General features: G+C 37.9%; 1 protein-coding gene across 2 annotated transcripts in view; it reads left to right on the forward strand.

Moving 5' to 3' along the window:
• Window positions 1-4,377: 4,377 nt before the first annotated feature.
• The window catches only part of LOC113505730 (ecdysone receptor-like), a 129,660-nt gene continuing 111,818 nt past the window's right edge, over window positions 4,378-22,219 (forward strand). For both annotated transcript variants that reach the window (XM_026888541.1, XM_026888548.1), the window contains exon 1: window positions 4,378-4,843. The gene's annotated coding sequence lies outside the window, so the exon portion shown is untranslated. The remainder of the gene's footprint in view (window positions 4,844-22,219) is intronic.

A 22,219-nucleotide genomic window follows, 5' to 3' on the forward strand; every position in this document is an offset into this window, starting at 1 on the left:
AAGAGCAACTAATTAGATTGCAAACAACAATTAGATTACGTCTGTCTTCAAATCTGTTCAATAGTAAAATATGTATTACAAAAGAATTAAATTAAAACTTTATATAATCTATAATGTTAGTACAAAAACAATCTAAAGTTTCTGATCTTACTTAAAAAAACAGCCTTTTGAAAATCATCCGCTGAAAAATTAACATTGGTAAAAGTATGGACCCTTGGCAAAAAACTTCAAAATCAAGCTTAAGTTCGCAAACAACGCTTGAAAGGGTATTTAGAAACTTCGTCTTTGAATTCATTGTTCTAGAAACACTTCAAAACGTTCAGTGTCCGCTCATTGAACTCCATAATTACCACTCAATGAAGCTTTAGCCAACTCATTGATTCTAAAGTCACTAGCAGCTGGATTTATTGTAGGTATTTGTAGATCATTAGTGCTGTGATCGTGGACCTGTCTTGCAGCTTCTGCAGCCTTTTTAACGACTTGCATTTGCCCGAGAATTGCCAGAGCGGGAAAATGATGATATCACTGTCAAAATCCTATTTCGTTTATAAACGAGTATCATTTTATCAATTATATTAGTATATTGTATTGTTCACACTCGCTCCATTGCACCATCGTAAACCAGCAGTGGAATTTTGTTGATAAAAATCAAGGTTTCAAACGATACCTTCTTATATCATAGAAGTCTTTTAGCTAACAATTGTAGTTTGAATCAACAAATTTTCCATCATACATCACATTTGTTTGCAAAACAACGTCATCGACCTCCCGATCGTGGCCAGACCAAACAAACCCCACAAAAATATTGAATAATGAAGGTTTCATACAACAACAGCTTGAAAAACACGCATAAATCATACTCCTTCGTAATTATACAATGGAAGTAAGTTTTCTGATTGTTCGTGTCGATTTACATGCGATTGACGCTGTGTGGGTAGCGCGTGGGTGCGCAGGCGCCGGGGATGTGGTTCTCATTAGAGACACGACCTTTCCATCTGATAATTGCAACAAGTACTAAAAAAAGGATTAAAAGATACCTGTATTACGCAGGAAGGCAATTTGCACAAAATGTTTACTATGCGGCGTCCTGCCGATCCTTTATGGTAAATAATAAGGACGGCGACTGCTGTGACAAATTGCTACTGACTACTTAATTGATTGTGCCTTTGCGAAAGGTGCTAGTATCGACGTTATATCAACCTTATTTGTACACTGCTACTTGCAACATTGACAATATTTATCGCAGTAATATTCTTGCACGTTTATTCGTCACGACATATTTTACAAAACTCAAGTTTTATATCAAAAAATACTATTTACATTTTAAGCCTGGCCCTGGAGAGAAAAACGAACACTACACAAACTTCTTAACACCAATTTAATAAAACTTATCGACACAAATTTTATGATTATTGCGATTAAAGTTTAGGAGATGTCAACACAAATTTTAATTATTACTTTTGAACACCAGAATGGCAACCTGATACAACCCAATCCCAAAAAGGTGGTTAATGAGCGCGTTTATGAAATATCCAAATTATTCGAGCCTTCGGGCGGTCATTGACTTGACTTCTAAATGTTCTAAATCGATCCTTTTACGAAACAGAGGTCAATCGACTGAAGGTATCTTGGCAAAGGGCACCGCGGACTTCCTCCATCGAGGGTCGCTCGGAACAATCGCGTGGAAACTCCTTATTATGGGCAGAGGTTTTCAAGTTCCACGTGTAAATTGCTTGTTTGTACACAGTTACGACTGTTTGTTAGCTCGGTTACGTTCGTACCAAATGCGAAAATGTTTCTTTGACGTCCGACAGAAATATACAAACGTTTATGTCGCATTGTCCAGCCCATGATGTGTTCAAGCCAATCAGAAAGCTTTTGTTAGTGTCGGCTCGACTCCTACAAAGGACCAAGTTCTATAAAACATTAAGGGGTACACTTTTGTGTGATCAAAGTTATTTGTATTAGGACCACACATGTCGCGGTCCTTTTTAGTGCTTATATGCTTGATATCAATGGTGCTGTAGACCTTTATTAGGTATTCGATCTGACAGGTGAAGCCTGCGGCTGCAAATAATTTGTTATTTTTCTACCGTGAGATTTGAAGCAACAACTTATGGCGAAAAAGGCTTTTACTTTATTTTGAAGATCATTATTCATTAATATTTCGTCAACCACCAGTCTTCACAATATGTCTTACCAGCTCATTAAAACACATCTGCAGTACACTTACAAATTAAGAAAAACTGTCCAACGCTGTCACTCCACTATAAATCAGCTGACTTGGAATGTTACGCATTGCGTCCGCGCATACCGCTACTGAGACTTGCAGTTTTCTTTTTTTTCTTTTCTTTTTTTTCAAAATTTTGAGCAAAACAATTTTTTCATATAGAAATACTTTTTAAAAGTATATCTCGTTTTACGATTTAAAGCTAAATGCTTCAAGCTGCTAAAGTGAATAAAACCCAAAGTTTTATTCACTTTAGCAGCTTGAAGCAAAATAACAAATACTTAACATTCGTTAATTTCTCACTCCTGGAAAGAAGCAGAGAAAGACTCTTGGTCACATTTTCGGAGGCAATTTCGGGTTTTATTTTCAAATGCACATTCCCTTTTGTGTTTCTGATTATCATTGTCCGAGACAGTAATGGCCAGAGGATACAACACTGTTACTAAAAATTAAATCTATAAGATTATTTTCGTTGTCATTCCTTCGGGTTTCATGCTCGAGTTTTCCCCTAAGTGTTTCTGGCAGTGATCGGGCGCCGGCGGAAGTCAAGATTGGCGTCCCGGCCGGCCACCTCTCGTGAACAGACCCATCCTTGTCTGCTCCTCAAACGCAGCCCATTGAGCTCCAACGAAACTGTTCACTTATTTTTCATGACACATTTCAAACGTTCTTATTGTTTTGTTTAGCTGTACGTCTGTTATGAGTTTTTTAAGCCTGAGTTTCTTTGGACCATGTTTGTGCAAAGAAGAAATTACCAATCGTAATTTCTTCTTAAGCTTAACTTTGAATGTATCTCTTTAAAACTTGATCTTTGTTGAAAAAATACTATTGCTGTGATATATTGTACCTAATAGTTTGATGTTACATACAAATTTTATTTATATTTTTTTATAACATAACTTATACATTGATTAACTAAAAACTTTCCAACTTGTTTTATTGTGGACAAGATACGGAAAGAGTTTTTATTAAATTTGAAATTTCAGATTATTTTCTCCCTTTCTTATTATTAATTTAAATTCTGAATAAGATTAGTCAAAATTTTGCACACATTTTTAAATTGAAAGTCTCCTCCAATGAGAAAACAAATTTATTTTCACTAAAAGTTGACGAGCTGTGACGCTAACCGGATGATGGAGCTGTTACTCTTTTTGTATCATTAATATTCACTATGTCAGTTTTAATTGCATCAAAGTCATTGCAATTTATTTTTAAAATAAATAATTGTTTCTACCTAACCTAGCAACAATTTTACTTAAAGTTAAGACAAAGCGTCTTAACTTTAAGTAAAATTTTGCTCTTGAGTAATTTTGTCGAAGTTGGTTTTTGTTCTTTATCGCAAGAGTTCTTTCATGAGCAGTGCTGTGACAACAGTTGCGTACACACGCTGCAACCTTGAGCCCGTCGCGTACAGCCGAGTACTGCTTCACTAGTGTTTCCCTTCAGTGACGCCCTCACTGCGCCCGCTATTATTAAACGAGTTCATTGGAACATCTATTTGCGCAATTTGTAGCTACACATTTACAGCATTTCGATGACCTTACCGTGACTGTACTGCGTACGGGCCACATAGTGCAATGATATGTCTTGTATAAGTACGCAGCCCGCACTGAATCGGAGCTGATTTCGCTAATTGACCATTGATCTCTATTTCAAACGCTTTATCAATAAAGTCAGTTGAACTCTGTCTTCCTAGAACTCAATGCATCTATCTATAAATACACTGTAGTTAAGTTTTCACGTTTCCAAGTGTTACAAGCTTGTTTTTCAATTTCCCAGCCTCGTTTTGGACACGCTAAACTACTACAGTCACACTTGTTCAAATTTTTTGTAAGTACAGGGGCGCCTCGGGAGAGTGTGCGTGGCGCATGCGCTCTCGTTGTTTCTACACGCGCTGTCCATTCACTGCGCAACCGATGCGTCCAGCGAGACACCGCAATGCTTTTGTTCAGGTTAATATTCAGGCTGACAGACTGGCTCGCGTCTTGGACGGGCTCGATGAGATTTTAAAGTCAAATTGGGTATGAAACTTTAAAATATGTTCGGATCTGGTGTGGTAAGTCGTGGCGGCGGCGTGTCGGTGTAGCGCGGCCCCGTGTCGGCGTGTCGGCGCGGCGCGAGTGTGCGCGGGTGCGCGTGTGCGGGTGAGCCCGGCTCGTCGCGGCGCGCCCGTCAGTCGGCGGCGGCGAGTCACGCGCGTCGTCTCGTACAGCTCTCTCCGCTCGCTGCAGCTCGCAGCCCACCTGCCACCGCTCAGGCTTGCCGGCTCTCACGCTCTCGAGCGCGGAGGTCGCGCCGACCTCGCGCCTCACTGTTTCGGTCCTCCGCGGTTTCACTTCGCGCCGGCGTCGGCGGTCGTGTTGTTGTCGTCCACTCCACTGCAGCGGTAGCCGCGCTACTTTAGAAACGTCTGTGCTGGTGCGTGCCGTGACTCCGGCTGGCCACAGGCCGCCGCGTGCTGTGACAGTGAAATCGTGAGTCTCGCAGTATCGTGCGGATGTGCAGTGATGGATGAGTAGACAGAGGCCAGTGTGCGCGCGGACCACCAACTCTACTGTATTTTTGGCTGAGTGCGATCGTGGGTCGTCAAAATTGAGCCCAAACTGTATCTAGGTGGGTATCGCGGCTTATGATGGATAAGCGGAGTAGTGTGGCCAGTGAGAGCTTGCTGGCAGAGCGACCGTTGAATATTTATAGCGTTAGTTGGAAAGTTTCTAGTGGGTAAGGAGTTGCTTGCAGGCGGGCCAGTGCGCGCTGACAGTCGCCTGACACCGCACAGCTGATTTGTTTTCACACGAAGGCACTCCTCGCTTCAATTGAGCTTATTGTGCTCAATTATGTCGGAATTTATTTGTCGTGATTTAGTAATTATTTATAAATGCAGTCTGCATTATATGAGCGGAGTGCGTGAAAATGAGAGAGTCGCCAGCGGTTATCACGACACAGGATACACGTGTTAGGCGTTAAGCTGCTGTGCTCAGCATTGCAATCATAGACATGTATTAATTCACCACAGGATGCTTTCTCTCATCGTTAAATGGTTGTTATTCTAGTTTAGTCATAGATACAAAAGGATTATTTGTTCTTCAACTAATCTATTATACACGTTAAAATGACGAGGTAAATAATATTTCGTTATGAACTTATGACTCAATGTTACCAATGACCGATAAGACTGTAAGTATTACGATAAAATAGGTAACCCAAATAGTAAACATATTTTGTTCATTATTTTATAATAAACACGTTTTAAAGTGAAATTCTTACAAATCGTATACTTAAGTATACACAAACTAAATTAATATAATTTATATCTATCAAGCTTTGGCTTGGTAATCTATTAGTTTATCCTATTAAAACAGAAGTATGATTTATTATCGTAGTATTGAACTTAGGTCAACAACTTGCAACACAAATAGCTAAGTCTCAAGTTAGCAAATTGAATTAGTCCAAGCCAGATCCATTGCAATAGAATTATACTAATGCTTTCATTGGATAAACGTACATATACACGAATACAATGTCATAATCTAGTAGAAACATTACGTTTCTTATTAGATTTTTAAAAATGGTAACATTATCCGTACGATATGAAAAAGTCATAGTTTGACTAAATAAAAAAAAATGAAATTATTTAAAAGTAAACATTAAATTATTTGAATTAACAGTAGTAAATCAGAAGTACAATTTAAAAATAGAAATCTCGGATATTGTCGATTTCGAACTCTTCAATGTTGAACGCCGCGTTACGTGTCTAATTCTGAAGTTTTGTTATGTATGTAACATGTAATAATACAACAAAGTTATCAATTCCATTACCATTATTAAGTCATGAATATAGATTGTTAAACTTATATTTTTTCCTCTATATGACGTTACAAACTTACAACGTACATTTGTTTAATAGTTGTCAAGCCGATTAGCAGCTAGAAATGCCTTGCGGATGTATGCGTCTAAAACATTCTGTCATGGTGCATAATGAACATACTCTCTCAATCAAATCGAAAGTGTGTCTTCTGTTGGCTATAGTTCAAAGAGTAGATAAAAATGTGCCAATCTGAGAAGCGGGACAAGGCCGCGCCCTCATTTTGCGCGGGAAAACTGTGGATCGCGTAATAAACTCGCAATTGTAAACTTATACACGTCTGTGAACTTAAGGTATTTATACTCTGTGGTCAAACATTCCATTGTTTCATTTTGTACAAGTTTTTCGAAGCTCGTTCTTTTTTTGAAACGTTTTTTTCTTAAGTCTTCTTAATTATGTTTTTATTGACAGTCTTTTGTAACTCCTTATTGACAAACTTTTTTTAACAAAAAAAAAATAGGATTTAAATTAAATTCTTAGTTAGCGTAAGCAGTTAAATAGTCGTTAACTCGAAGTAAAAAGCTGGAGTTAGCAATAGCGTATTGACCTTGCATATAGGTTCATTGCGACGCTAAATTAAATTATGTTGCGACCTCTGTTTTGTCACAGAAGCAAACGTCCTCTAACGCTGACCGCTTTGAATACAATTTAGTACTGTACTTAACATAATGAATGATGACCCAATAACACACGGATTTTAGGCTACTAAAATAAAGTTGCTTTGTTAACACATTTTTGTGATTCAAAGGCAAATTAAAAATTTGACACCCCCAACCATACAAATCATACGTATAACCAAGAATAAACTAATGAAATTCAAAACGAGAATCAAAACAATCAACAATGACCGTCAGCAAACACAGCTCACAAATACCAAACGATCAAATATTTGAAGTGCAGCATTCAATAATCGTTTAGTTTATCCTAGGCACATTGAAATCTCAAGTACGTTGCACTAACACTCATTATCACCGGGAGGCGTCACGGCCGTCAGTTGCCTGTGTCAACAACGGACGATTGCAGGTGCCTCGGAGGTCGTTCACCCCGCACGCCACCGATATTCGGATACTACACCACCCATACTTATAGCTCGCTACACGATAACGGGCCTCAGACGGACGCGCGACGTCCAACACGTGTCGCGGGGGACACAAAAGGGAATTCCAGCTTCACGAATGCAATCACGACCCGCTCACTATTTTTTATTGTGACATCAATTTTTAAAATGTTTTAAACCCATTTAATTTGATACTCGAAGCAACTTGTAACTTCAACATTTCAATCAAGAAGTTAATAAAATGTTTTTTTTTTAAAAAGCTTCATTCAGTTAGAAATAATTAGTGATGTTTCTTAAATAAATCGACCTCAATTTGAAATCTAGAAACATAAAAACCCAATAACTTACTTACGGCTATCTCGCTCTACCGTATCTATTCGCTATGATCGATTGCTGAAGGGGAATGGAAAGTTTAAATCCGATTATAAAAGCGTTGCAATGGGGGACATTTGACCAGCAATGTCGTGGCATAATCGGGCATTGCGTATCGTAGGGAGCGGGGGAGCAATCTGGGACAGAGCCCGGTTATTTCGGTACTTGAATTGGGGCGGCACGTTAAAACATCGGGGTTTCCGAGTCGTGGCTACGATGAAAACAAATAGTTACACGCCACACCTGAGTGGGCGTTGTTATGTCACACGATTTACGACTTTATTTCGTCGAAGTAGGAGTGAGTGACAAACTCGACGCCACCACGTCGACGCTTGACTTATATTAATGGTCGAAATCATAAGACATTGTAGAGGCGTACGATGGATTAGGCATAGTAACTTTTTTAAGACTTGACTTGATTTGATTTTTTCTTCAGTCATATTTCTTTATCTGACAATACCAAAAGCGATGTGTTCATTAATATTAACCGCGAGATTAATGCCCTTCAAATAAATCAACGAAATTACATCCATTGCAGAATGAAGCGAAATCTATTACGGCAACTTTGACAGATGAATAGCTAAAAACGGAACTAAGGAAAGCCCTTTCGTGTGAAAGTTGAGCTCAAGTTGGAAGTACTTGGAAAACTGGTTCACAAAATTTCGCTTTAGATAACTCTCAATTTACACCTTGCTAATTCTAAACTTTTACTTTTAGTGAGCTTCATTAGCCTATTTATGTGTGCACTAACTGTACCGACATGAACCCAAACGCGAAACACATTCGCGTTTAGTGTAATCATTTATTCAGCGTTCATCGTCGCTGACACCGCCGTACGAAATTGGGGCGAGCGTACATTAACTGAACAGTGACCAGTTTCTTAAGACCTACCTCGGTTCCCTCTTTTACTTTGGAAATGGATATAGTAGGAGCTTTTAGAAGGAATGCAAGAGCTGAATTTACATTAGCCAGCTGGTAAACATATCGGACAGTTCCAGCGAATTTTAATTCATATAAATCGTATTTAAATTTGTTGGTATTCAATTGTAAAACTTCCTATATCGTGCGGTATTTTCTGACGCTGACGTTTGGAATATTCAATAATTCATAATTAACCGGATTATATTGTAGTACTTCCTTATCTTACTTCCATCAATTCAAGTGTGCACATTATAAATAGTCAAACAGTTATCATCTGGCTGTCTGGCTACTTAGTGCCGTGAACAAATACTTCTTGCCGGCTAGTTAGCCGCACCTGTATTTAGACTGATAATATTGATATTTCAGTGTCGTTACTTTTATTATTCAATATCTCACATAGTACGCAGTGTAGGTACTCTTATTATGACAGTTACGTCATCGTATATTTACGTGTACGGTTCAACGAGCCGCGTTAGAATTGTAATAGGATGACTCGTAAATGGGTAAGTATTACTTAGCAACGAATATGACGCACACAAACAAACTGTCTGTAAACAATGTAGAACAGCAGGAAAGCTTGATTATCCGTCCAATTCGATACGTTCGGACGTGAAAATTGTGATTGATTCGACGCGAAAATTGTTAACCTTTCGTAAGCGTTTGTTTATGTTATGTAGGACGCGGTGCTACGTATATCGTTCACAAGTATTTGAAAGTTTGCCAAATTTGTACCGGTCTCCCTATCCGCGTTGTTCGGCGATGTAATAAATATTAATATGTTAGGAAGTTTTTATGTACCTATGAGGTCAAAATACATTTCACTTATACCCTATGTTTACTCAAAGAAACGTTGACAGAGAATCATTATTATTAATTTTCAACCACAAACGAAACCTATTTTTTTGCTCATCTGCGCGTGCGACTTACAGTGTGTTTATGTATAAAATATGATAATTTGATTACCCACCAGCAGTAATAACATGAAATGAAGATCAGAGCGTGTGATTACTGGCAATTTTGATTTACCAAACAATTGGTTGAGAATCATGCTTTAGAAGATATCGGGTTCACGCTCGGGGATTTAATTATGACGTTTTACTATTAATATTACGTTATAGTAAATATATTTTGTTAAAAAAGTATAGTATAGATAAAAAGTATGAGTGTGTCGGCTCGGAACTTTCAAATGTCGGTGTCTTAGTCCGTCCCGTGCATTCCACAACTCGCTCACCCACAGCACGCGGACCGGTCTCGAGCTTGTACCAAACGTGTAACGCGACCGGTTTAAGAAGGCCGACGTACCTACACGTGTCAGACCGAAGAATGGTATTCCTCCGCGGTCGGGTTATAAGAAGCGAGGTGCGGTCTCAAGGTGAATCGCCCGGTCAACACACGCTCGATACCAACGAACGCCTAGCTAGACCAAACACTGGCCCGTGACCTAACTATAAATACGTATATGAATGGAATTACATTGGATTATGTATCAATCTCTCTTTTCTTTATCACCGAGAACAAAAAATACAGAAATTCGTCACTCTATTGATGCCATTCCAAGCAACTTGAACTCATTATTGCGCACTAAGTTCATTGATAAATGAAATACAGCTATTTTTAGTTGTTAAGTTCAAATCTAAGACCAAAATTTAATGTCAACTGACATCAAATTGAAAATATACAAAAAAAAACGCAAAGTCGACACCAACAATTTGTTTAAATAGCAACTTGATCATTTACTTAAATCAGTTCAAAATAGTAAAATAAAGTTAAGTATGTTATTATTTCATACATTTCATTTATATTTAAACTAATTAAAAAAAAATGGTTCGAAAGTTACTTCATCCTGACAGGGTCAAAATAGAATACTCAAAATTTTATAATATTATAGTCAACATTTAAATATTTATAAATTATAATTAAACGCTTACTGGACCCGCTGCAAGGTGAGGTTAAAGTTCTCATTAAATATCTGTAGTTTTTACTGATCGGCTGCCAGGAATATCTGATTGTACGCCGCGGCCCGATTCATAATAAAAAAAAACCTTGAAAAACAAGTAGTCCGAGCGTGGGTTTCGAAATCTGCACGCTCGTAAGAATAATTTAGTCGTTTGCGTTAAAACTGTAATGGTTTTTAAAGCGTAACATTTATTGAAGTTTACGGTTCTACGCTACTGTTCACGATTAGCTTCTTGATACAGACATTTTTTTGTAGGGATCGATTAAAATAACTAAATGTTTAACATGTTCTACAATACATAAAGTTCTAATATAGCATACAAGCACTAAGACCGTGTGGTCGTATACGGTTTAAATCCAACCCTAGAATCGATGTCAATGGAACGCGCACAATGGGGCCGCACGGCCGTTGACCGAAATAAAAAATAAACATAAATGGAGCCGAGGAATTAGGAACTTGATCGTGATTCACTGCTCTTACAACACCATCACAGTATAATGTACGCCTCTAAGGTGAACTTTACGTTCCAAATAACATGAGATATTTTACTCTATGGCCTTCGGTGTAATAATAAAGACTTGATGAGTCAATGATCTTTAGACAACGTAATACGTTCCATATTTGAACTAATGTCCACTTTGACAATAGATGTCACATTTGTATTTCATCCGTTGTCTATGGCACGTTCAAACAAAAAGGTTGAGTTACGAATCTTTGTTGATAGTATTCTCTTTATTGTATTCTGCCCTAATTACTTTTTCGTGATGTTTTGTAAGCGCTCTAAGTAGGTTAGTACCTATAAAGCTTGTGAAGTAATCTTTATTATTTGCCTACTTGTTAGAATAATAAAATATTATACAGTTTCATTGAATTCTTTGATCGTTATCCGGCAAAGTTATAAAGTTAATTTTCCACTAGCCTCCGAACTTTATATTTTATCGTCTTAATTATTGCGGATTAATCTTAAATATTTCCGAGAATTAAGTGAGAGTGTATCGATTCGTCTCGTATTAATAATACAAAGGTATTCTTAATTTTGCACATCTAAAATTAACTATTACCAGATCTATGACTTTAATTATATGAGCATATGCGCATGGGTGGAGTATACGAACAATACAAACCTCAGGCTGGACTCAAACCTGCAGCTACTGGCCCACATATTAGTAACATTACCAACTAAGCTACCAATGTCACTGACCGAAAGTAGAAATATTTCATTATACGATAGTCGATTTAGTGGGAAATTATAAAATAACTATCAAAACTTTGAATTTTGAATTTTGAATTTCGTGCTCTATCTGGGTTGTAAACAATGGCTCGAATGCGCCGGCGCAGCGCAAGACGCGATTGTCAATGGTCAAGCTTGGCCGCCCTATTTGTCCATCGGAGCGACAAGTGGCAGATGTGAAAACCGGCCAAGGCAAATCTAGTTTCTGTATCTTAACCTGATTGTAACTTGTTCCACACTAATTTATAGTTATGAGACAACTAACTGTTGCCTAATAAATTTTATATTTATTACAATTATGAAGAGCAATGTTAATTGCCAGGTAAATATTAGGTTTGTGAGTGTCCATTAATTTGTATAATAGGACAAGCTCCAGTTTACGATTTCGTTGATGGTGATTCATGGCTTTGTAATTAACTATGATCGCTGACCCATTTAGTTATGGCTCTCGATTTCCTATAAAATTATGATAATGGAATTATAATTATACTGAGCATTTCAATTAACTTTATTGATAGAATCCTCGTATAACAGATGTACTTTTGATTTTGATGTATTTAAACTTAAATAAAATACCTATTTCTAATATATCACAGAAAAAAACACGAAACAATCGAAACGATTCTCAATAACACCAGTAAAGCGATGTCCAGTCCGAACATCAGAGCCGTTACACGATATATATTACTTATCTTCCCCAGCCGTAAATAATAACATGGCGACAACTATAAATTATGTTCAGTATAATATCATATAATATTTCGAATGATTCATCACTTGAGACATTCAATAGTGTGCCTCGTAATCGCGTAACTCATTGTTGATCGCAATCCTATTTATTTGTAGCGTCTATATTGATTGTAGGAATAATAGAACGTATTTATTGAAACTATCTAGATTCTAGTATAGTATATTGATTGTTAGAAACGTTTATGTAAGAATTTCTATTCATGATCTTAAGCACACAGTTGCTCTACATTTTTCTCTTTACCTTAAGATGGTATGTCCTAAGAGTAAAAACAGAACCCAATTATAAGGCACCGCTGTCTGTCTCTCTATTCGTTCGACTTTCACCAGGCTGTATCTCGTGAATCGCGATAGCTAGGCAGATGAAATTTTCACTTATGATGTTTGCCACTATAACTATAAATACTATAAAATAGAGAGCATAAATCTATTAGGTTTCTTATGTATGAGTTTGTGGGAGTTTTTAACCTATTTATCCGGAACGAAAAGCGCGAGTCTGACTTTCACACAACCAGTTATTTTCTAGTAAATTGTACTTTTATCGCTCATTCGATTACTGAAATACGAATAAACATAATCGTCTCTACATCGTTTCCAATTTGTGTAACACAAAGGTATCGTTGGTCGCCTTTAAAAAGGTGTGATTAATCACATATCAAGCCAATTACATTTTACACGTGTCTAGGACTCGAGGCAAACTATTGATCCGGCGCGAGCGACCATGCTTAACAGATCTGTTTTATGTAACTGTAATGCAATATTATTGCTAACTAAGGGTGCAGGATTAAAGGAGCAGGTTCAGTAGATTTAATCGACCTTTTTAGAACTGTATCTTGATGTAAGTGTACCAATGCGGTCTTTACAAAGGCCTTATTGATTTTAGAAAGTAAGAATCGCATATTTAAATTAATGATGCAGGCGCTCTACAAACAATGATCAATCAGTTTAGTTTGCGGCAAAGGATACGCAAAAGAAAAAAAACAAGGATCGCATTAAAATATTAATGGGATGCGATACAAAGGCGCCTGTGTCCGCGCCGGCTTCGGCCCTCGAATCTGCAACATTGTAAGAAAGAATGCCCATTCAACTCCTTGCATGCCTCTATGTAGCCTCCTTATACGCGGCAGGAGCCCTAACTTCACCATATAATTATATCCGTGCACCTTATCGTGCTCGCGTGACCACCTCTATTTGCACCACGCTAACTATACTAAAACGGAAATAGTTTATATTTTTTATACCCGCAGTTAATGCAAAAAGTAATAATTCTCGTGGGAAACCACGTAGTTTACGGCGAATTCAATGGAGAACACACAATTCGGACTGTACATACATAATTGTCTGGCAAATTAGTACATGAAATAATACTATTATTGTTCAGTTATTAAATCATGAAAAAACTGTCGTACGAAGTATCAATTTTTCCATAAAACTTTGAATTATTGGAAAAAGTTTGATATGAAAAAAAAGGTTTTATTTTACTTACCCTTTTAGTAAAGTCCAAAGAGACCAATTTAATTAATGAGTTCTTCTATCGAACAAATTGTTGTTTCATGTAAATTGGTAGGAAACAGCGTAAATAGGAAGTGGGCTATTGATCAGTTTGGGTGGCGGGGACGCGGGGGCAGGGGCGCGGGGCGTGTATGGGCAGAGGCACGGCCAGCCGCCGTTTGGGCGGGCGGTGCGTGCCGCGGGCGGCGTGCGTTCCCCTCGGGTTCAAGGGCAAGGTCTTCGCCCATTCAGCTCTGAACACGTGCCCGAAAGTAAATATAGTACTCGTTCCGTTACGCCACCGCTGCCGTAACGTAACGCCAAATCCTTCCCAGAATTTGTTAAAATTGCACGCCAGAAGTTTTAGCGGCGCGCGTCATCCTCGCAATTTGTTTGTGTCGCCTGCAGATGTACGGCGAGTTCCCGTGCCTCTGGGTTTGTCGACTTTGTACCGGATGCCCGTCTAGTGTGCACAGACAAACAGGTCATTCGTATGCATGACACGGCATGCCTGGTTTGCGAAGAAAAGTTAGAAAAGTACGTAACCACAATCTGTTACATCAGTTACACATATGAACAGCTACTTTATTTAGTCGAACAAATAAATTAAAAAAGTCGTATTATCAGGTGGAAAAACTGGGTTCTGAGCCCATAAAATAAGTCCCAATACGTTACGAAGCTTAATGATAGTCAAACTTAATTAATGCTCAATATTAACTACAATTAACGAGACTTTTCAATTAGAAAGCGTTACAAAACGACATTAATAAAACTGCTCTACATTCAGTGACCGTTTTGATTTGGCCCTGTTTTTGGCAGCCCGCCATTCCATGCAACTATGTGGTCTAGAACTTTGTAATGTTGTTTGTATTATATGAATTTGAAATCTTATTTATGTTTAGAAACTGAATTATAAGGGACTGTTTGGGAAAATCCATTTAAGCACCAACTCTACCAGATCCTCGAAAATGATTTTTAGAAATCGATTGATGTTATCTTCATTATTTTTTTCATCAACTGTATTAAACTTCTCCTTAATACTTAGCAACCCTGTGTAAATACAACATTATTTCACATCAACAAACCCATAAAAATAGATGTGGGTAATTACGATCGTCCGATGTTTTTCTTGACGGCAAAACCTAAGGGACTGTCGAGCAAAATATATGGGCCTTGAATGACATCCCTTTCCGTTAATAGTGAGAGAGATTTAAATAGCTTGTAAGGAATTTGAATTATGACGACTCATTGGAAACCATAAAATGAAGACAACTTTATTATTCAGTATCCCGCGGTTCTTGCTAGACTTTTTGTTTGCTTAATCGTATAAGTCTGAAAAATATCTCAGTTCGAAATGTGTTAATTTAGAGCAGATTTAGATACCAAAATTCATCTACTCTATTTCTTTAACATTTTCATGTGAAAGGCTAACAAACAATATTTAAGTAGTTTACGACAGGTACACCTACATAGGTAAGTCTTGTACAATATTTGCCAAAGGCTGTTGAAGCCATATTGTATTTCACTTAACACACTTACCAATCTTTGGTAAACAAACAGATAAGCCGTAATCAATGAGTAACAAACGTTTTTATTGTGTCACCGCTGTTACATAACAGACATAACAAGACGGGACCATGTCACGTGGACCAAAACGGTATCTATTTCCGTATGGTAATACTGGCCCTGGTCATCGAATTTGAATGAATCTGAATTTACATGTTCCTCGAAACAGTTTTATGAGACTCTTTAAAGTTTTCGTTGAAATTTTATTGTTTGAAATCGATCAAAATTAGGACTCTACATTATAATAGTTTTATCAAAAAATGCTGCCTCGCCCCTGTTTGTAAGAAGTCTTTTTTAGTTACTTGACGGGATCGTTTTATTTTGAGACTTCCCACCGTCCATACTCCTTGCATGTGATAATAAAATGTTATAGTCTAACAAGATTATTGCACGAAAACTACGCCGCCATAGCCCCGTTCGGTGCAAACACACGCTTTGAAATAAAAACAAGACCGTCGCAGAATTTATAACTACGCAACAGCAAGCAACTGGCGTTCAAAGCACCCCTTGTACGTGCTCTCCTATAAACATAAACATGGAAAACGCACAAAAGCCTCTCGGGCGTCGCGTCGCCTCGCTGTCAGATAAAGTTGTTGCGTTTCTTTTGCAAGACATGGTCGCCGAGGCGCGGGTGCGACCGAGACGGAGCACGCACGCCGATCGTTAGCCCTGATCTTCAGCGCGCCACAAACACACAGCCCGACCGAGAGCGAAATTGCAGCGAGAATGCACCTAGCTGTGTTATTACCGAGGCGGCTGGCTTGCAAAACGGCCTTTAAACACGCGCACTGCACTCTAAATACCACCTCACGCCAACGACGCAAAGTTGCAATTCGCTCGTCACTTCACTAAAACCGGTTATTTTCTCTGAACAAGCAATTGTGGACGTTGTCGTTGCGACATAAGTTCCGTTCAGCGTGCTGCAACGCAGGAACGCAGCGGGTCCTGTATATTTAGCCCGCATTGCATGCGGTCGCCGTAGTGGGTGTATTAGGTCGCTCGCACGCACTGCTGAACTAGTCGGAGGGCTTCCTATTATCGATTTATGTTATTGTGTAGGACGTGGTGTCACGCCGCCTGGCTCGACGCCTTTTTCATGAAGTTTTTCTTCATTTTCCGCTGCACCGCGCTCGGTTTCTCTTTCGCAGAAAGCTCCAACCGGGTGAAACTTGTTGGAAAATATGATTTCACTCGTGATATTGTTCCGATCACGTACTCGCCTCCGTGTCGATCTTATAATTAAGCAGTTTGAGTTTTTATCGGAATGATAAACAAACACGCTTGTTTACACAGCATGTTTTTCGTTTACTTACATTATTAAGTCTGAGTAGTCAATAAATAGTTTATAACAAATATAATAAGGAATTATTTAAGTCCGTAGATAAGTTTGTAAGATGAAATATGACAGAATTAATTAGTTTTCATTCAGTATAACTTTAATAGTACATAGTTGACGAACTAATTTACGATTAATGTCGTAACTTCTACAATGTCTAGGCGAAATATGTAGAAGATTCTGAAGTGAAGATTCTCAATTAATATCTCGACATCTATTACCTATTGTGATTGAGTGGTATTGTGGCATTGCTACATGAGTCCAACACTGATGGTTACGTGCCAACACGAATAATGTTATCTATTGAAATAAATAATGTTCGCTTCCCAAGTGTACCGGCGTGTGCATGTATATCTTGAAGCCTGAGGGCTGAAAGCGAGCCGAAGGTCTGGCACGGCCGAAGAGGAAAGGGGGGGTGAATAAAGGGGGTTCCGGGGGGGGGGGTCCTCTTACACGCGCGATGACACCTCTCGAGGTGACGAGCGGCCATTACAGATAGCCGCAGCCCGAAGCACGCAAGCCTATTGTACGATGATATTATAGACGCCCGTCTAGCGTAGAGTGCTCGACGCCGATAATTCTAATGCTTCCTCTATTATTGCATGCAATATGTTATGAAATAAAAAGTCATTAGGGAGTTAACACACAATTACACACTAAGCTGACACCCTATCAATTTGTCATAAATGTAGAGTCGTAATTAGAATTTAAATTTCATGATTCTCTTTTTGGAACCAAGCTACTATTTTTTATAACCATTCAGTACTAGCTTAAATAGCGTAAACACATGATACACACTATTGTTGCAATAATGAAATGGAGAAGCTAGAGGGAGAGTCTTTAATGATAATGTTGTTTACGGTCTTATGTTTGAAAGTCACCGCGAATAAAGGACATCAAGTTTAGCACGTTATTTAAGGGAGTGCGAACACTTTGAAGCCCTAATAGTGTTTCATTGTTTTGTATTTTTTGATCAGGTGACGAACGGTACTAAATGATTCATGGGTCTGCTATATATCTTTTCTTTCATTTTCCATTTATCTTGTGTTCACATAAACTATTCAATAAAATAATAATGTATCAGAATCTCCAATCTGCAGTAATCAAGTTTGGTGATATATCGCCAATCTTCCTTTGTGTGGGAAGTAAAATTTGCCGGGCAGTGACACAATTACAGGCTGGTATTCTTGTTAAAAAAAACTTTTTGTTCAACATGGTTGTGTAGTTGGATTCATATATTATTCGACTTTTTATACTGCTGAGTGTAAAACTATTCGAGCGATACCGAAAATGTGTTTCATTTCATCAAATTCTTAAATGTATTTTACATTACATACGGACACTTAAAGCAAACAAATACAAATTTAGAATATAGGTCATGTTGAGACAAGGTTGAAAAATTCCGATATCTGTGACTAGCCTAGATAAATGTCTAGCCAAGAATCAGACAAGGAATTTTACTGTAGAGCTGTGCGGCCAACATTGTGGGGATAATTCTTTTTAAATACGTGTATATACTAATATAATAGAAGGGCAGATAGAGGTTCTAAGAGGCAGAGGAAATTAAAGAAGGAAGTACATAGACCAAGGAAAGAGGAAAAAGTGGCAACATAAGGAAGTGAAAGAGAAGGGACAGGATAGAGACACATGGAAATATAAAATTAAATTAAATAAATCAACAAAGTTTAGATTGATGGAATGAAATAGTTAACATACATCCTGTTCTCGTAAAAACATAATACCTAATTGCATACATTACATTCACATTAAGTTGCAACTGAAACTAAGTTTACATTTACGAAAAACATGTTAAAAACTTCTCTTGACTGAGACGGAAATGGGCGTAGCTATGACATCCTTGCTATAAAATGTCCCCTTAGGAGCCTGCAATTACCTTTTAAAGCAAGACCATTACAATGTGCGAAGGAGACAGTGCGATACAATGCATATAGTGGGGTCTCGCTTCCACAACAGCGACAGTTACTGTGAGAGACCTTGGAAGGTGCCTTGTTCTATAAAATTGTAACTTGTAATCAGCAAACCACTGACCAACATTTACTTCACAATCTACCCATGTCACATTGTATAGAAATATCCTAATTTATGTTTATTAGCTGCAGGTAATTTTCTGCTGTATGAGTTTGTAGGGTTTCTAGAATTATTTGTTTGCTTTACGAATAAGGGATTGCACACTTGCCCTGATTGCTGGTTGTTAAACAAATTGCTCACTTGTTTTTTTTTAATAAGTCTGGGAAGCGAAAGAGGGTTGCTATTGAATAGGTGCGATCTAAAATTGACTGTTAGGGAGAGCTTAATTTTTGTTTATTAATAATAATAGAATTCGAGCAACAGTTGAGTATAGATTGATAAAAAAATATATTTTTTATGGGTTTTTTTTTTAATCTATTGGGATCAGACTATTATTTGTTTTATTACGAAGGTAAAACGCATAAAAAATGATGAGATTTATGGAAGTAAGGGCTAGTGACGTAACTTTTCAGTAACAAGTGTACTTACAAATCACACAAGAGTTCTACTTACAGTATCATGTTATATTTATATTCACACGATAAAAACACGTTTCCGATTTTTTTTGGAAATTATCTCTCTATCCAATCTATCTATCCAAAAGGATCGCTACATAATTTTGTTTTCCAATGCAGTTAAATACAAATACACTATCACACTTATACATACTACCGTAGCAATATTGGACAGATTTATCTAAGTATAAATTCCTATAATAGACACATCTATTATAAGCATATGTCTGGAGGGCCACACATTAATATTCAAGCGTTTAATTGATAACGTTACTAACTGTAATTTATCTTCAGACCGACCATCGGTACTGCGGAATAGCAAAATATGTTTGTAAGAGATATTTAGCAACAGGAACATACATAGATACATTCGTGTTATTCTTCAGATCGTTGTTGTAATCGTTTTTTTTTACTCTAACGTTCAAATCGTCTGTTTAACTAGAGAATATACCCTGTCAGTTTCATAAATCTTTTATCAACCTAGATAACCCAAGACGTTAAATAATTTTCCAAATTCCAACCGTTCTGAACAAATGAAGTAATCGAATGAAATATTTTCACTATCAATGAGTTTCTGAAAAAAAATTGAGAAATTTTGATCTGTCTATTTGGTAAATGGAAAAACAAACGTAGCGGTGAATTTTCGTAAAAGCTGCGACTGCTGAAAAAGGGTTGCATTAAAATGCCTCCCCTAGACGATACAGCTCGCTGCATCCGGCAGATACTCTCGTTATAGACTCGCTGACTCGACACTTTTTACTGCGGCAGCCAAGGCAAAAACAGACAACCTTCAATTAAGCTCTCGTCTATTCTGCAACCAATATTTCTCTTATGACAATAAAACAAACATCTACCAACCTAACTTCAAAGGTCAGTTTGTAAAACTTGTATTAAAGTTAGCAACAGTTACTAAGACAAAACCGCGAACCATACATAATTACAAAATTTACTTCAAAAGCAACTGAAATCGAGCTTCAAAATAAGAGGAAACACGCATTCGCGTTTGAAGTAATAAAGCTTAATACGTAGCTTCGTCGTTCAGTAAACATGCTTGTACAGTGAAATGCATCGCTAAATATAGGCCGGGCGAACGCGACGGTCGGTTGTGCATGGTCAGGACTCCCCTCTCCTCCTTATATTCAGGGCTGCCTAGCTCCCAAGGGCGCGTGTATCAAATTGAGCATACAGCAATTGCATTGAGGGCCGGGTAGGGGGTGTCTGGTCTAGACAAATACGCCTGTATAGACTGGTATTGATTTGTGATCTTGTTTGATACAATTAAGTGTTGTTGTTATGGAAGGTTGTATAGATTTTTGGCAGTGAATCTTATAGTGCTGGTTTAAAAGGGTTAGTGAAATAGTGACTCACAGACGCATAGGGTAGTACTTATGAATGAACCTTAAATTGCGGTACTATTCCTTAAAATTTTATTATTGACTTATTATTCTTATCTATTTACATCGAACAGCACTCCTTTCGAAAATAGTATACAAGCTCTACAAATAATTGTAACTTCTACTTTATTTGTTCTGTTACCGTACTGTACTCCAGTTCAGTTAATTTTTCATTCATCATCTATAAGAGCTAATAACAACTAAACCATTCCATTACTTACCTACGAGTACATGACTCATTTGAAACGCACAGACCATAAAAACGCGAAGCCTAACCCACCATTGCCGTCAAAACAATCAGTTAATGCCTAGGTTAGTTCGCGCAAGCCCTAACCTCTTACATAAGGGGACTGGGGAATCGTAATGAATACATAGGGGCGCGGGCTGTGCGTGTGCGTCCGTGTACATGCGCTGATGCACTGTGTACACCGCGTACAACGCGTACGGTCAGTCGGCCATACTAACGCGCCGAACGTTGCAGTGACATAGGTCGGGAATCAGGATAAAGTACAATCCCAATTGTAATAAGTCAAACTAAATACCTAGTAAAATTGTAGAGTCATTAAAAGATAACACGAAGGAGTACTTAAAATGCATATGTTTTCTACCTTTGTGTCAGACGTTATAAAATTTTATTTTCACGTAAATAACTAGTTTTAGTACCTTTTGTGTCGGTCGGGTTGGCTGGGCTGGTGTCGCCTTGTGTCAGAGATTTATTGAATAGCCACTTTCGTGCTAAGGGAAGTCACCTTGTTTAGAATATTTTTATTTGACCGAAGCGACTTTGAATGTTTTGCTGGAGTTAAAAGAAACGTTTTATGTTTGCTTGACGTAATAGCGATTACAATATGTGCAAATAGCTGGAATAAAAATTTGCTCAGTAAACACGAAATACCTACTTTTTGTTTACTGCTTAGTTAGCAATCTAAGAAAAGTTCTCAGAACAATTAACACTACCATCAAGTCCTCCAAATGTCAATTCAAAACCTGTTTAAATGATCGCCTATAAATAAACAGACGCAAACTATTTCAGGCCTCAGCGAGAAACAATTCAAATTACGAGAACAGATAACAATATCACTGTTCACATAATATTACATTTTGAGGCTACACTAACTTATAGTTAGGTACGTAAAGAGGCCGCGGACCTACGCACACCGTGGCACGCGCGCGAGTGTGCGTGGAACCTGTATTAGAATAATGTTCGGTAAACGTGGCCTTTATATGTGTGTTAAAGTTTGCGCTGGTGTGGGTGTGTAGTTCATACATAATACATTTGCATGCGGCTGATGTAGACTGCTATATAGCAGCCGGCGAAACAACTGAATACTCGATCAGTATGTCACAGCGATACTGATTCCTCATCGCTTTTATTACTTATACTTTCTTATAATTGGCTGTTAAAACTGTAACTACACGTTGCGTTCGTTATTCCATTATTTATGAAACGTAGTCATTATATTGTAATGTATGCATAGCAACAGCGAACTGCGCAATCAAACAATCATT

The sequence above is a fragment of the Trichoplusia ni genome, chromosome 2 (assembly GCF_003590095.1).
Source record: "Trichoplusia ni isolate ovarian cell line Hi5 chromosome 2, tn1, whole genome shotgun sequence".
Lineage (NCBI taxonomy): Eukaryota > Metazoa > Arthropoda > Insecta > Lepidoptera > Noctuidae > Trichoplusia > Trichoplusia ni.